The sequence below is a fragment of the Trachypithecus francoisi genome, unplaced genomic scaffold (assembly GCF_009764315.1).
Source record: "Trachypithecus francoisi isolate TF-2019V2 unplaced genomic scaffold, Tfra_2.0 Lachesis_group8, whole genome shotgun sequence".
Classification (NCBI taxonomy): domain Eukaryota; kingdom Metazoa; phylum Chordata; class Mammalia; order Primates; family Cercopithecidae; genus Trachypithecus; species Trachypithecus francoisi.
The window spans coordinates 10,423,328-10,433,922 of NW_022681473.1; positions in this window are offsets into that span (position 1 = coordinate 10,423,328).

Genomic DNA, 10,595 nt, shown 5'->3' on the forward strand with positions numbered 1-10,595 from the left:
ACAGGGCTTTGACAACCCCAACCAATTTATTTTGCCTACATTTTCATTTTTATGTATATGAAGAGTGATATATCATGAAAACCTATGTTAAAGTATCACCAAATCTAGGGCCAGGTGCAGTGGCTCACACCTATAATCCCAGCACTTTTGGAGGCCAAGGCGGGTGGGTCACTTGAGGCCAGGAGTTTGCAGCCAGCCTGGCTAACATGTCCAAACCCAGTTGCTACAAAAATTAGCTGGGTGGCCGCGCGTGGTGGCACACGCCTGTAATCCCAGCACTTTGGGAGGCTGAGGCAGGGGAATCACCTGAGGTCAGGAGTTCGAGACCATCCTGGCTAACATGGTGAAACCCCATCTCTTAAAAGTACAAAAAATTAGTCAGGTCTGGTGGCGGACGCCTGTAATCTCAGCTACTCAGGAGGCTGAGGCAAGAGAATTGCTTGAACCCAGGAGGTGGAGCTTGCAGTGAGCTGAGATTGAGCCATTGTGCTCCAGCCTGGGCAACAAGAGCAAAACTCCGTTTCAAAAACAAAAAGGCCGGGCGCTGTGACTCACGCCTGTAATCCCAGCACTTTGGGAGGCCGAGGCAGGCGGATCACAAGGTCAGGAGATCAAGACCATCCTGGCTAACACGGTGAAACCCCGTCTCTACTAAAAATACAAAATATTAGCTGGGCGTGGTGGCGGGCACCTGTAGTTCCAGCTACTCAGGAGGCTGAGGCAGGAGAATGGCATGAACCTGGGAGGTGGAGCTTGCAGTGAGCCGAGATCGCACCATTGCACTCCAGCCTGGGCGACAGAGTGAGACTCTGTCTCAAAAAAAAAAAAAAATTAGCTGGGTGTGGTGGCGCGCCCTTGTAATCCCAGCTACTCTGATGACTGAGGGATGAGAATCGCTTGAATCTGGGAGTTGAAGGTTGCAGTGATCTGTGATTGTGCTACTGCACTCCTGCCTCCGGCAACAGGGCAAGACTCAAAAAAAAAAAGGAAAAAGAATCTGCAAGTCTAAAAGAGCTCTTTTTTGTTGTTGTTGTTGAGACAGAGTCTTACTCTGTCTCCTAGTCTGGAGTATAGTGGCATGATTTCGGCTTACTGCAACCTCTGCCTCCCAGGTTTCAGTGATTCTCCCACCTCAGCCTCCCGAGTACCTGGGATTACAGGCATCTGCCATCACACCTGGCTAATTTTCGTAGTTTTAGTAGAGATGGGGTTTCACCATGTTGGCCAGGCTGATCTCGAACTCCTGATCTCAAGTGATCTGCCTGCCTCGGCCTCCCAAAGTGCTAGGATTACAAGCGTGAGCCACCGCACCCGACCAATTGTTTGTATTTTTAGTAGAGATGAGGTTTCACTATGTTGGCCAGGTTGGTCTGGAACTCCTGACCTCGTGATCCGTCCGCCTCAGCCTCCCAAAGTGCTGGGATTACAGGCATGAGCCAATGTGCCTGGCCCCATTTTGTATTTTTATAGAGACAGGGTTTCCCTATGTTGCCCAGGCTAGACTCAAACTCCTGGGCTTAAATAATCCTCCCACCTCAGCCCCGCAAAGTTGTTGAGACAACTCCCTGTGGAGGAGAGAGGGTAGACCCTTACTAATCTAAGTTATGTCTGTCACTCATCTTTTGACTTAGTGAATTTGGCCTTGAGACATGAGATTCCTAGGACGAGGCAGGACAGACTGGAAACAGGAAGAGTGGAGAACCAATGACTTCTGTCCCAGCGAATAGTTGCTCCAGGTGTCCCCTAGGGCAGAGCCCCAAGCTGGAGGAAGCATTTCCTTTTGGCACAGCTTTTATTGTTGGTAGCGTTTTAGGACCCCAGTGACAAGCTGAGACAGTGAGTGGACTGCCTCAAGTGGGGATAGCTGTGGGGCCGGGTGCGGTGGCTCATGCCTATAATGCCAGCACTTTGGGAGTCTGAGGCAGACGGATCATGAGGTCAGGAGTTTGAGAGCAGCCTGGCCAATATGGTGAAATCTCATCTCTACTAAAAATACAAAAATTAGCCAGGCCAGGCGTGGTGACACGCGCTTGTAGTTCCATCTACTCGGGAGGCTGAGACAGGAGAATCGCTGGAACCCAGGAGGCAGAGGTTGCAGTGAGTCAAGATCGCACCATTGCACTCCAGCCTAGACAAAGTGAGGCTCTGTCTCAAAAAAAAAAAAAAAAAAGTAAAAGAAATATGGGTGAGCTGCTGTAGCAAGTGGACTAGACCCAGCTCCAAGTGAGGAGAGGGCTGTCTGAAGTCTAGGTAAGAGCAGGGGGGCTTCACTCTTAACTGGCTTGGCATCTAGTAGTGGTCTTCAGCAAAAACCATAATAAATATATAGCCATGCTCTTCAGCTCAGTAATCCTGTTGCCAGCTTACCCTAAAGTTATCCAAAAGAAGAAAAATAAGGACCTAACAACAATGTTGATATCAGTTCAGTCCCTAAAACTTAGCACTGCTCGGTGAAATTTTATTCAGTTGTTGCGTGTGGTCAGAAGTCCATCTCTTGGCCCCACATCCGTTGGAACACCACTATTATGAAACTTGGCATGTCATGCTGTGATTATTTGTTTGCAGGCCCAGGTTTTGTCCATCTTTATAGTTTCAGCATCAGCCCAGAAACTGTGGTGTTAGCACCAGCTCAGTGGCCACACTTTAGGGTGCTTGTTGCAGAACTCTCAATCTAAACTAGCTCAAGGTCGGGTGTGGTGGCTCATGCCTGTAATCCCAGCAGTTTGGAAGGCCGAGGCGGGTGGATCACCTGAGGTCAGGAGTTCCAGATCAGCCTGGACAACAAGACAAAACCTCATCTCTATTAAAAATACAAAAATTGGCCGGGCGCAGTGGCTCATGCCTGTAACCCCAGCACTTTGGGAAGCTAAGGTGGGCAGATCACAAGGTCAGGAGTTTGGGACCATCCTGGCTAACACGGTGAAACCCCGTTTCTACTAAAAGTACAAAAATTAGCTGGGTGTGGTGACAGGCGCCTGTAGTCCCAGATACTCGGGAGGCTAAGGCAGGAGAATCGCTTGAACCCGGGAGGCGGAGGTTGCAGTGAGCCGAGATCGTGCCACTGCACTCCAGCCTGGGCGACTCTGTCTCAACAAATAAATAAATAAATAAATATACTAGCTTGGACAAAATGGGGGATTTATTGGCTCATAGAACTCAAGGAAGGGCTGAATGCCCAATTGTGGGAAGGTCAGGGATACAGGCCAACTTTAGGAATAACCGGACCCAGGACGTAAATGCTACTAGGACGTTCTTTCCACCCCCAGTCTCTACCTCTGTCTGTGTACATCAGCCATGCGCTCTTTCCTGCAGCCTGTCTTCTTCCATATGGCAGGAGATGGGCCACTAATTCCCACAGACTAGCTTCTAGCTCTGAACATTTCAAACCTTATTCCTCCTCCTCTGCCCATGTGTGTGTTCAGTGCTAGGCACTGTGGACATCCTCGTATCGCCAAATGACTTTCTGCTCTGGACGTTGGTGTAATAAAATAAGGCGAGTCAGCTTGGTGGGCATAAGAATTCCTGGAAGCTGTTCCTACTTTTTTGTTAAAGTACCCTGTATCGTCTGATATTTTTGCTTGTATAATCAGAATTTAAAATGTCATTTCTACTTTTTAAGAAAAGACCCAGCCGGGCATGATCCAGCACTTTGAGAGGCCAAGGCGGGTGGATCACTTGAGGTCAGGAGTTTGAGACCAGCGTGGCCAATATGGTGAAACCCTGTCTCTACTAAAAATACAAAAATTAACTGGGTATGGTGGTGGGTGTCTGTAATCCCAGCTACTTGGGAGGCTGGGTCAGGAGAATCGCTTGAACCCGGGAGGTGGAGGTTGCAGCTAGCCAAGATTGTGCCACTGCATTCCAACCTGGGCAACAAAGTGAGACTCCGTCTTAAAAAAAAAAAAAAAAAGACCCCATCACACCTGTAATCCCTGCACTTTGGGAGGCCAAGACGGGTGGATCACCTGAGGTCAGGAGTTTGAGACCAGCCTGGCCAACATGATGAAACCCCGTCTCTACTAAAAATACAAATAATTGCTGGGCATGGTGGCGTGTGCCTATAATCCCAGCTACTCAGAAGGCTGAGGCAGGAGAATCGCTTGAACCTAGGAGGCAGAGGTTGCAGTGAGCCGAGATCGCGCCACTGCACTCCAGCCTGGGCAACAAGAGCAAAACTCCATCTCAAAAAAACCCCCAAAAAACAAAAAAACACAAGATGCTAATGCAGCAGAATTAGACAAAATAGATTCTCATCTTTTTATGTGTGTTTATCTCAGTCTGTCACTCAGGCTGGAGTACAGTGGCACGAACATGGCTCACTGCAGCCTCAACCTCCTGGGCTCAAGCAATTCTCCCACCTCAGCCCCTTTAGTAGCTGGGACTACAGGCACATCTTACCACATCCAGCTAATTTTTGTATTTTTTTTGTAGAGACAGGGTTCTGCCATGTTCTGCCACTTGAACTGCTGAGCTCAAGTGATCCTCCCACCTCGGCTTCCCAAAGTGCTAGGATTACAAGTGTGAGTCACCGTGCCTGGCCTGATGGATCCTTCCTGACCTGTTCCCTAAAGGTCTCATAGAGCAAGAATGGCAAGCATTTGTTCTGGGTTGGTTGGCTTATTATTTCCAACTATCCCACCCCCTCCTATAATTAGATTATATGTCCAGACCCATTACCTTGCTTTTCAGTGCCTCAAATGAGACAGTATTTCCCCACCCTTGTGACTGTGGGCGTGGCCATGTGACTTGCCTTGGCCAATGGGGCATGAACAGACATGAAGTAAGAGGTATCTAGCTGAGGCATTGGAGTAATTGTATGGTATGGGCTTGGTTTCTAGTGCTTGTGCTATCCATCCAAGAAGAGCATGTCCTAGGGAAATGCTGCTGCTTCAGCTTGGGTCCTGGAATGAGAGACACCTGGAATAAACTGGCACCTAAGTCACAGTCTGGAGCCAAGTACAGTTGAGCCCAGCTAGCCTAGTACAGCCAACAGTTGACCCACAGACCTGTAAGCAAGAAATGTTTGCTGCCATAAATGACTAAGTTCCAGGGTTGTTCGTTACACAGCATTGCCACAGCAAAAAGCTGACTAATACTCCAGACACTGCATTTTCTCCCCAAATCCCACTCCCTTTTTTAAAAATTTTATGGGCCTGGTAGGCTGGGTGCAGTGGCTCACACCTGCAATTCTAGCACTTTGGGAGGCCGAGGTGGGTGGATCACCTGAGGTCAGGAGTTCAACACCAGCCTGGCCAACATGGTGAAACCCCATCTCTACTAAAAATACAAAAATTAGCCAGGCATGGTGGTGAGCACCTGTAATCCCAGCTACTCAGGAGGCTGAGGCAGAGAGAAATGCTTAAAACCCAGAAGGCAGAAGTTGCAGTGAGCTGAGATCACGCCACTGAACTCCAGCCTGGGCGATAGCGCCGGACTCCATGTAAAAAAAAAAAAAGCATGGACCTGGTGTGGTGGCTCACACCCGTAATCCCAGCACTTTGGGAGGCCAAGGTGGGCGGATCACCTGAGGTCAGAGGTTTGAGACCAGCCTGTCCAACATGGTGAAACCCCGTCTTTACTAAAAGCTGGGCATGGTGGTGGGCACTTGTAATTCCAGCTACTCGGGAGGCTGAGGCAGGAGAGTCACTACTTGAACCCAGAAGGTGGAGGTTGCAGAAAGCTGAGATCAAGACACTGCACTCCAGCCTGGGCGGCAGAGAGAGACTCCGTCTCAAAAATTAAATAAATAAATAAATAGATAAATTGTATGGAGATAAGAGTGGTACCAGGGAGACCTCCCAGTATGCCCAGCATTGAGAGGTTTCCCAGAACGTGAGACTTTCAGGTTTTAAAAAACAGCTTTATTGAGATATAATTTACACCCCCATACACCTCGTTCACTTAATGTGCATATCAGTGTTTTTTAGTATACTCACAGGGTTGTGAAATTATCACGGCAATCTTATTTTAGAATATTTTCCTCCCTCTTAAAATGAACCTCATACCCATTAGTGGTCACTCCCCGCTCTTCTCCCTCTACCCCAATCCCTAAGCAACTACTAACCTACTTTCTGTCTCTAAAAATTTGTGTATTCTGGACATTCTGTATATATGGGATCATATAATATGTGGGCATTTTGTGACTGGCTTTTTAAAATTAGCGTAATATTTTCTAGGTCTATCTATGTTGTAACACGTATCAGTTCTTCCCTTCCTTCCTTCCCTCCTTCCCAACCTCGCTCCCACCTTCCTTCCCTCCTTCATTTCCTTCCTTCCTTCCTTCCTTCCTTCCTATTCTTTCCTTCTTTCCTTCCTTCTCTCCTTCCCAACCTCCCACCTTCCTTTCTTTCCCTCCCTCCCTCCTCCCTCCTCCCTCCTTCCTCCTTCCCTCCCTTCCTTCCTTTCTTTCTTTCTTTCTTTCTTTTTTTTTTTGACAGAGTTTCGCTCTTGTTCCCTAGGCTGGAGTGCAATGGCGCAATCGCGACTGACTGCAACCTCCACCTCCCGGGGTCAAGCCATTCTCCTGCCTCAGCCTCCCGAGTAGCTGGAATTACAGGCTCCCACCATCACGCCCAGCTAATTTTTGTATTTTTAGTAGAGTCAGGGTTTCACCATATTGACCAGGCTTGTCTCCAACTCCTGACCTCAGATGATCCGCCCACCTCAGCCTCCCAAAGTGTTGGGATTACAGGCGTGAGTCACCCTGCCCGGCCCCTTTCTTTCTTTTCCTTTTCCTCTTCCTCTTCCTCTTTCTCTTTTCTTCTCTTCTCTTCATTTCCTCCCTCTTCCCTTCCCTTCCCTTCCCTTCCCTCCCCTCCCCTCCCCTCCCCTCTCCTTCCTTCTTTTTCCTTTTCTTTCTCTTTTTTTTTTTGAGACAGAGACTCACTCTGTTGCTCAGGCTGGAGGTACAGTGGTGTGATCACAGATCACTACAGCCTTGACTTCCTTGGCACAGGTGATCCTCCTACCTCAGCCTCCTTCCTGGGTAGCTAGGACTACAAGTGCACACCGCCATGCCCGGTTAATTTTTAAAATTTTTTTGTAGCGTGGGCTCTTACTATGTTGCTCAGGCTAGTCCCAAATTCCCGTGCTCAAGCAATCCTCCTGCCTCAGCCACCCAAAGTATTGGGATTATAGGCGTGAGCCACTGTGCCTGGCTTCATTTCTTTTTATTTCTGGATAATATTCAATAGTATGTGTATATAGTCTTTCACTTCCATTCATCAGTGATGGGTATCAGGTTGTTTCCACTTTTTGGCTGTTGTGAATAGAGCTGCTATGAACATTTATGTACAAGTTTTTGTTTGAACATCTGTTTTTTCAATTATTCTGGGTATATGCCTGCGAGTGGGATTGCTGAGTGATAAGGTAATTCCGTTTAACTTATTGGAGAACTGCCAAACTCTTTTCCACAGCTGCTGCATCATACACTGCCACCAGCAGTGTAAGAGAAATCCGATTTCTCCACATCCTTGCCAACACTTGTTATTGTCCGTCGTTTATATTACAGCCATCCTGGTGGGTGCACAGAGATACCTCACCGTGGTTTTGATTTGCATTTCCCTGTTGACTAATGACATCAGACACCTTTCATGTGCTTTTTTTTGATCATTTTTATATCTTTAGAGAAACATCTGTTGAAATCCTTTGCCCATTAAAAAATTAGATTATTAGTCTTTATATTATCAAGTTGTAAGAGTTCTTTATATATTCTGGATATTAGACCCTTATCAGATATATGACATGGAAATGTTTTCTCCCATTCTGTGGGTTGTCTTTTCACTCTCTATGATTTGCAGCACAAAGTTTCTAATTTTGATGTCCAGTTTCCAGTGTATCTAGTTTTGTTTTGTTTTGTTTTTTTGAGTCGGAGTTTCACTGTTTCACCCAGGCTCAAGTTAAGTGGCATGATCTTGGCTCACAGCAACCTCCACCTCCCAGGTTCGAGTGATTCTCCTGCCTCAGCCTCCTGAGTAGCTGGGATTACAGGCGCCCACCACCATGCCCGGCTAATTTTTGTATTTTTAGCAGAGACAGAGTTTCACTGTATTGGCCAGGCTGGTCTCAAACTCCTGACCTCAGGTGATCCGCTGGGTCAGCCTCCCAAAATGCTGGGATTACAGTCGTGAGCCACCGCACCCAGTCTGTTTTTTCTTTTGTTCCTTGTTCTCTTGGTGTTGTATCTACCAATTCCTTTGCTCACAGGAGACACCTCTAATCAGTTATTATATTCTTTCTCACTGAACCCAGATGCCCCTTACCTTGAAATTTTTCTTAGCACTGCGTGGTTAAAAGCCCCAATTTTAGTTGGTCGCGGTGGCTCACGCCTGTAATCCCAGCACTTTGGGAGGCCGAGGCAGGTGGATCACGAGGTCACGAGTTCAAGAACAGCCTGGCCAAGATGGTGAAACCCTGTCTCTACTAAAAATACAAAAAATTAGCCGGGCATGTTGACACGCACCTGTAATTCCAGCTACTCCGGAGGCTGAGGCAGATAATTGCTTAAACCTGGAGGGGCGGAGATTGCAGTGAGCTGAGATCACGTCACTGCACTCCAGCCTGGGCAACAGAGTGAGACTCCGTCTCAAAAAAAAAAAAAGCCCCAATTCTAGGCTGGGCATGGTAGCTCACGTCTGTAATCTCAGCACTTTGGGAGGCCAAGGCGGGTAGATTGCCTGAGGTCGGGAGTTTCAGACCAGCCTGGCTAACGTGGTGAAACCCTGTCTGTACTAAAAATATAAAAGTTAGCCAGGCATGGTGGCAGGCACCTGTAATCCCTGCTACTTGGGAGGCTGAGGCAGGAGAATCGCTTGAACCCAGGAGGCGGAGGTTGCAGTGAGCCAAGATCCCGCTATTGCACTCCAGCAACAGAGCAAGACTCCGTCTCAAAAACAAACAAACAAAAAAACACCCAAACAAATTCTAGAGAAGAACTGAGCAGGTGCAAATCCCCACTAGTGCCACCACTTAATGGTGGTGGTTTTTTTTTTTTTTTTTTTAACCTCTGGGTCATTTTACCCATTAAACAAAATGCTGGGTGTAGGTGAGAGAGATTGAGAAGGGGGATAGAGGAGGAAGGTAATGAATATAGCTGGTTCTGCAAATCTTCTTGTGATGGGTTGGTCTTAAGAAGTGGAATATATGGGAAATCTCTTGTGCATTACTTCAAATCCTCTTGGTCATACCTCTTTGTGTGTGTGTGTGTGTCTGTGTGTGTGTGTATGTATGAGATATGAGACAGAGTTTCGTTCTCGTTGCCCAGGCTGGAGTGCAATGGTGCAATCTTACCTCACTACAACCTCCGCCTTCTGGGTTCAAGTGATTCTCCTGCCTCAGCCTCCCGAGTAGCTGGGATTACAGGCGCGAACAACCACGCTTGGCTAATTTTTTTTGTATTTTTGATAGAGATGGGATTTTCTCCAACTCTTGACCTCAGGTGATCTGCCCGCCTTGGCCTCCCAAAGTGCTGGGATTACAGGCATGAGCCACAGCGACCAGCCATGCTTCTTTTTCAAGCCACAGCTGCTACCGCCAGTTCTATGCAGGTTCTGCTGCCTTGGCATGGGTGCACTGTGATTGCACCTGGCCCACATCTGGTGCCTCTTGCTTTTTGCCCTGGAGCTTCTCTGATACCTCAGTGTGGGACCCTTGCCTGCTCAGCGCTAGCACACGTGCATCCTAGAAGTGGCAGAATCGATGCCTTGGGGTCACCACTGACTGATGGGGACGGGAGCTAACGAATAAGTCCTTATGGATTTTGTCCGCCAGTGTTTCCCAGAAGTATTCCAAAAGAGAGGGGGAAGGATGCTGAACAGGATAAACCACAGCTGTCTGCCTTTTCTACTAATTCAGACTCTATAGAAGGATTCTAGGGATCATATTTAGAACAAATAGAGGTCAGGGATCCCCAGACCCAGGGCTGCAGACCAGTGTGGGTCCGTCACCTGTTAGGAACTGGGCACACAGCAGGTGACTGGGGGGGTGAGCCATTACCACCTAAACTTTGCCTCCTTTCAGATCAGCAGTAGCTGTAGATTCTCATAGGGGCGTGAATCCTATTGTAACTGTGCATTTGAGGGATCTAGGTTGCGTGTTCCTTATGAGACTCTAATGCCTGATGATCTGAGGTGGAAGAGTTTCACCTCGAAGCCATCGGCCCCCCGACCCTATGTCCCCCCAACGCTGTCCGTGGAAAAATTGTCTTCCGTGAACCCAGACCCTGGTGCCAAAAAGTTTGGGGACCACTGCTATAGGTGATTCCCACGAACACTAATGTTTGGAAAACAGGGAATGATGGCATTTCAGAAGGAATTTACATTATAAAAGGAGCAGAAATTACAATTCAGGCTCACTTAGCCATTCATTCCCTTGTAGCATGCAGGAAAGCAGTACATCTCTTGATCTTCTCAAGGATGGCATCTTCATGGATTCTTCTCCTCTTCTGGTCCTCAGGTTCACCCTGCATGTGTCCATGAACTTCCTTCCTAGTCTCTAAGGAAGGCAACTTCTGTCTTCCTAAGGAAGACTCCACCCCTTTCCACAGGAGGAGGTTTTGCTTCTGGGTTCCTTCCTATATCCTGTTGTCTATAGCTGTG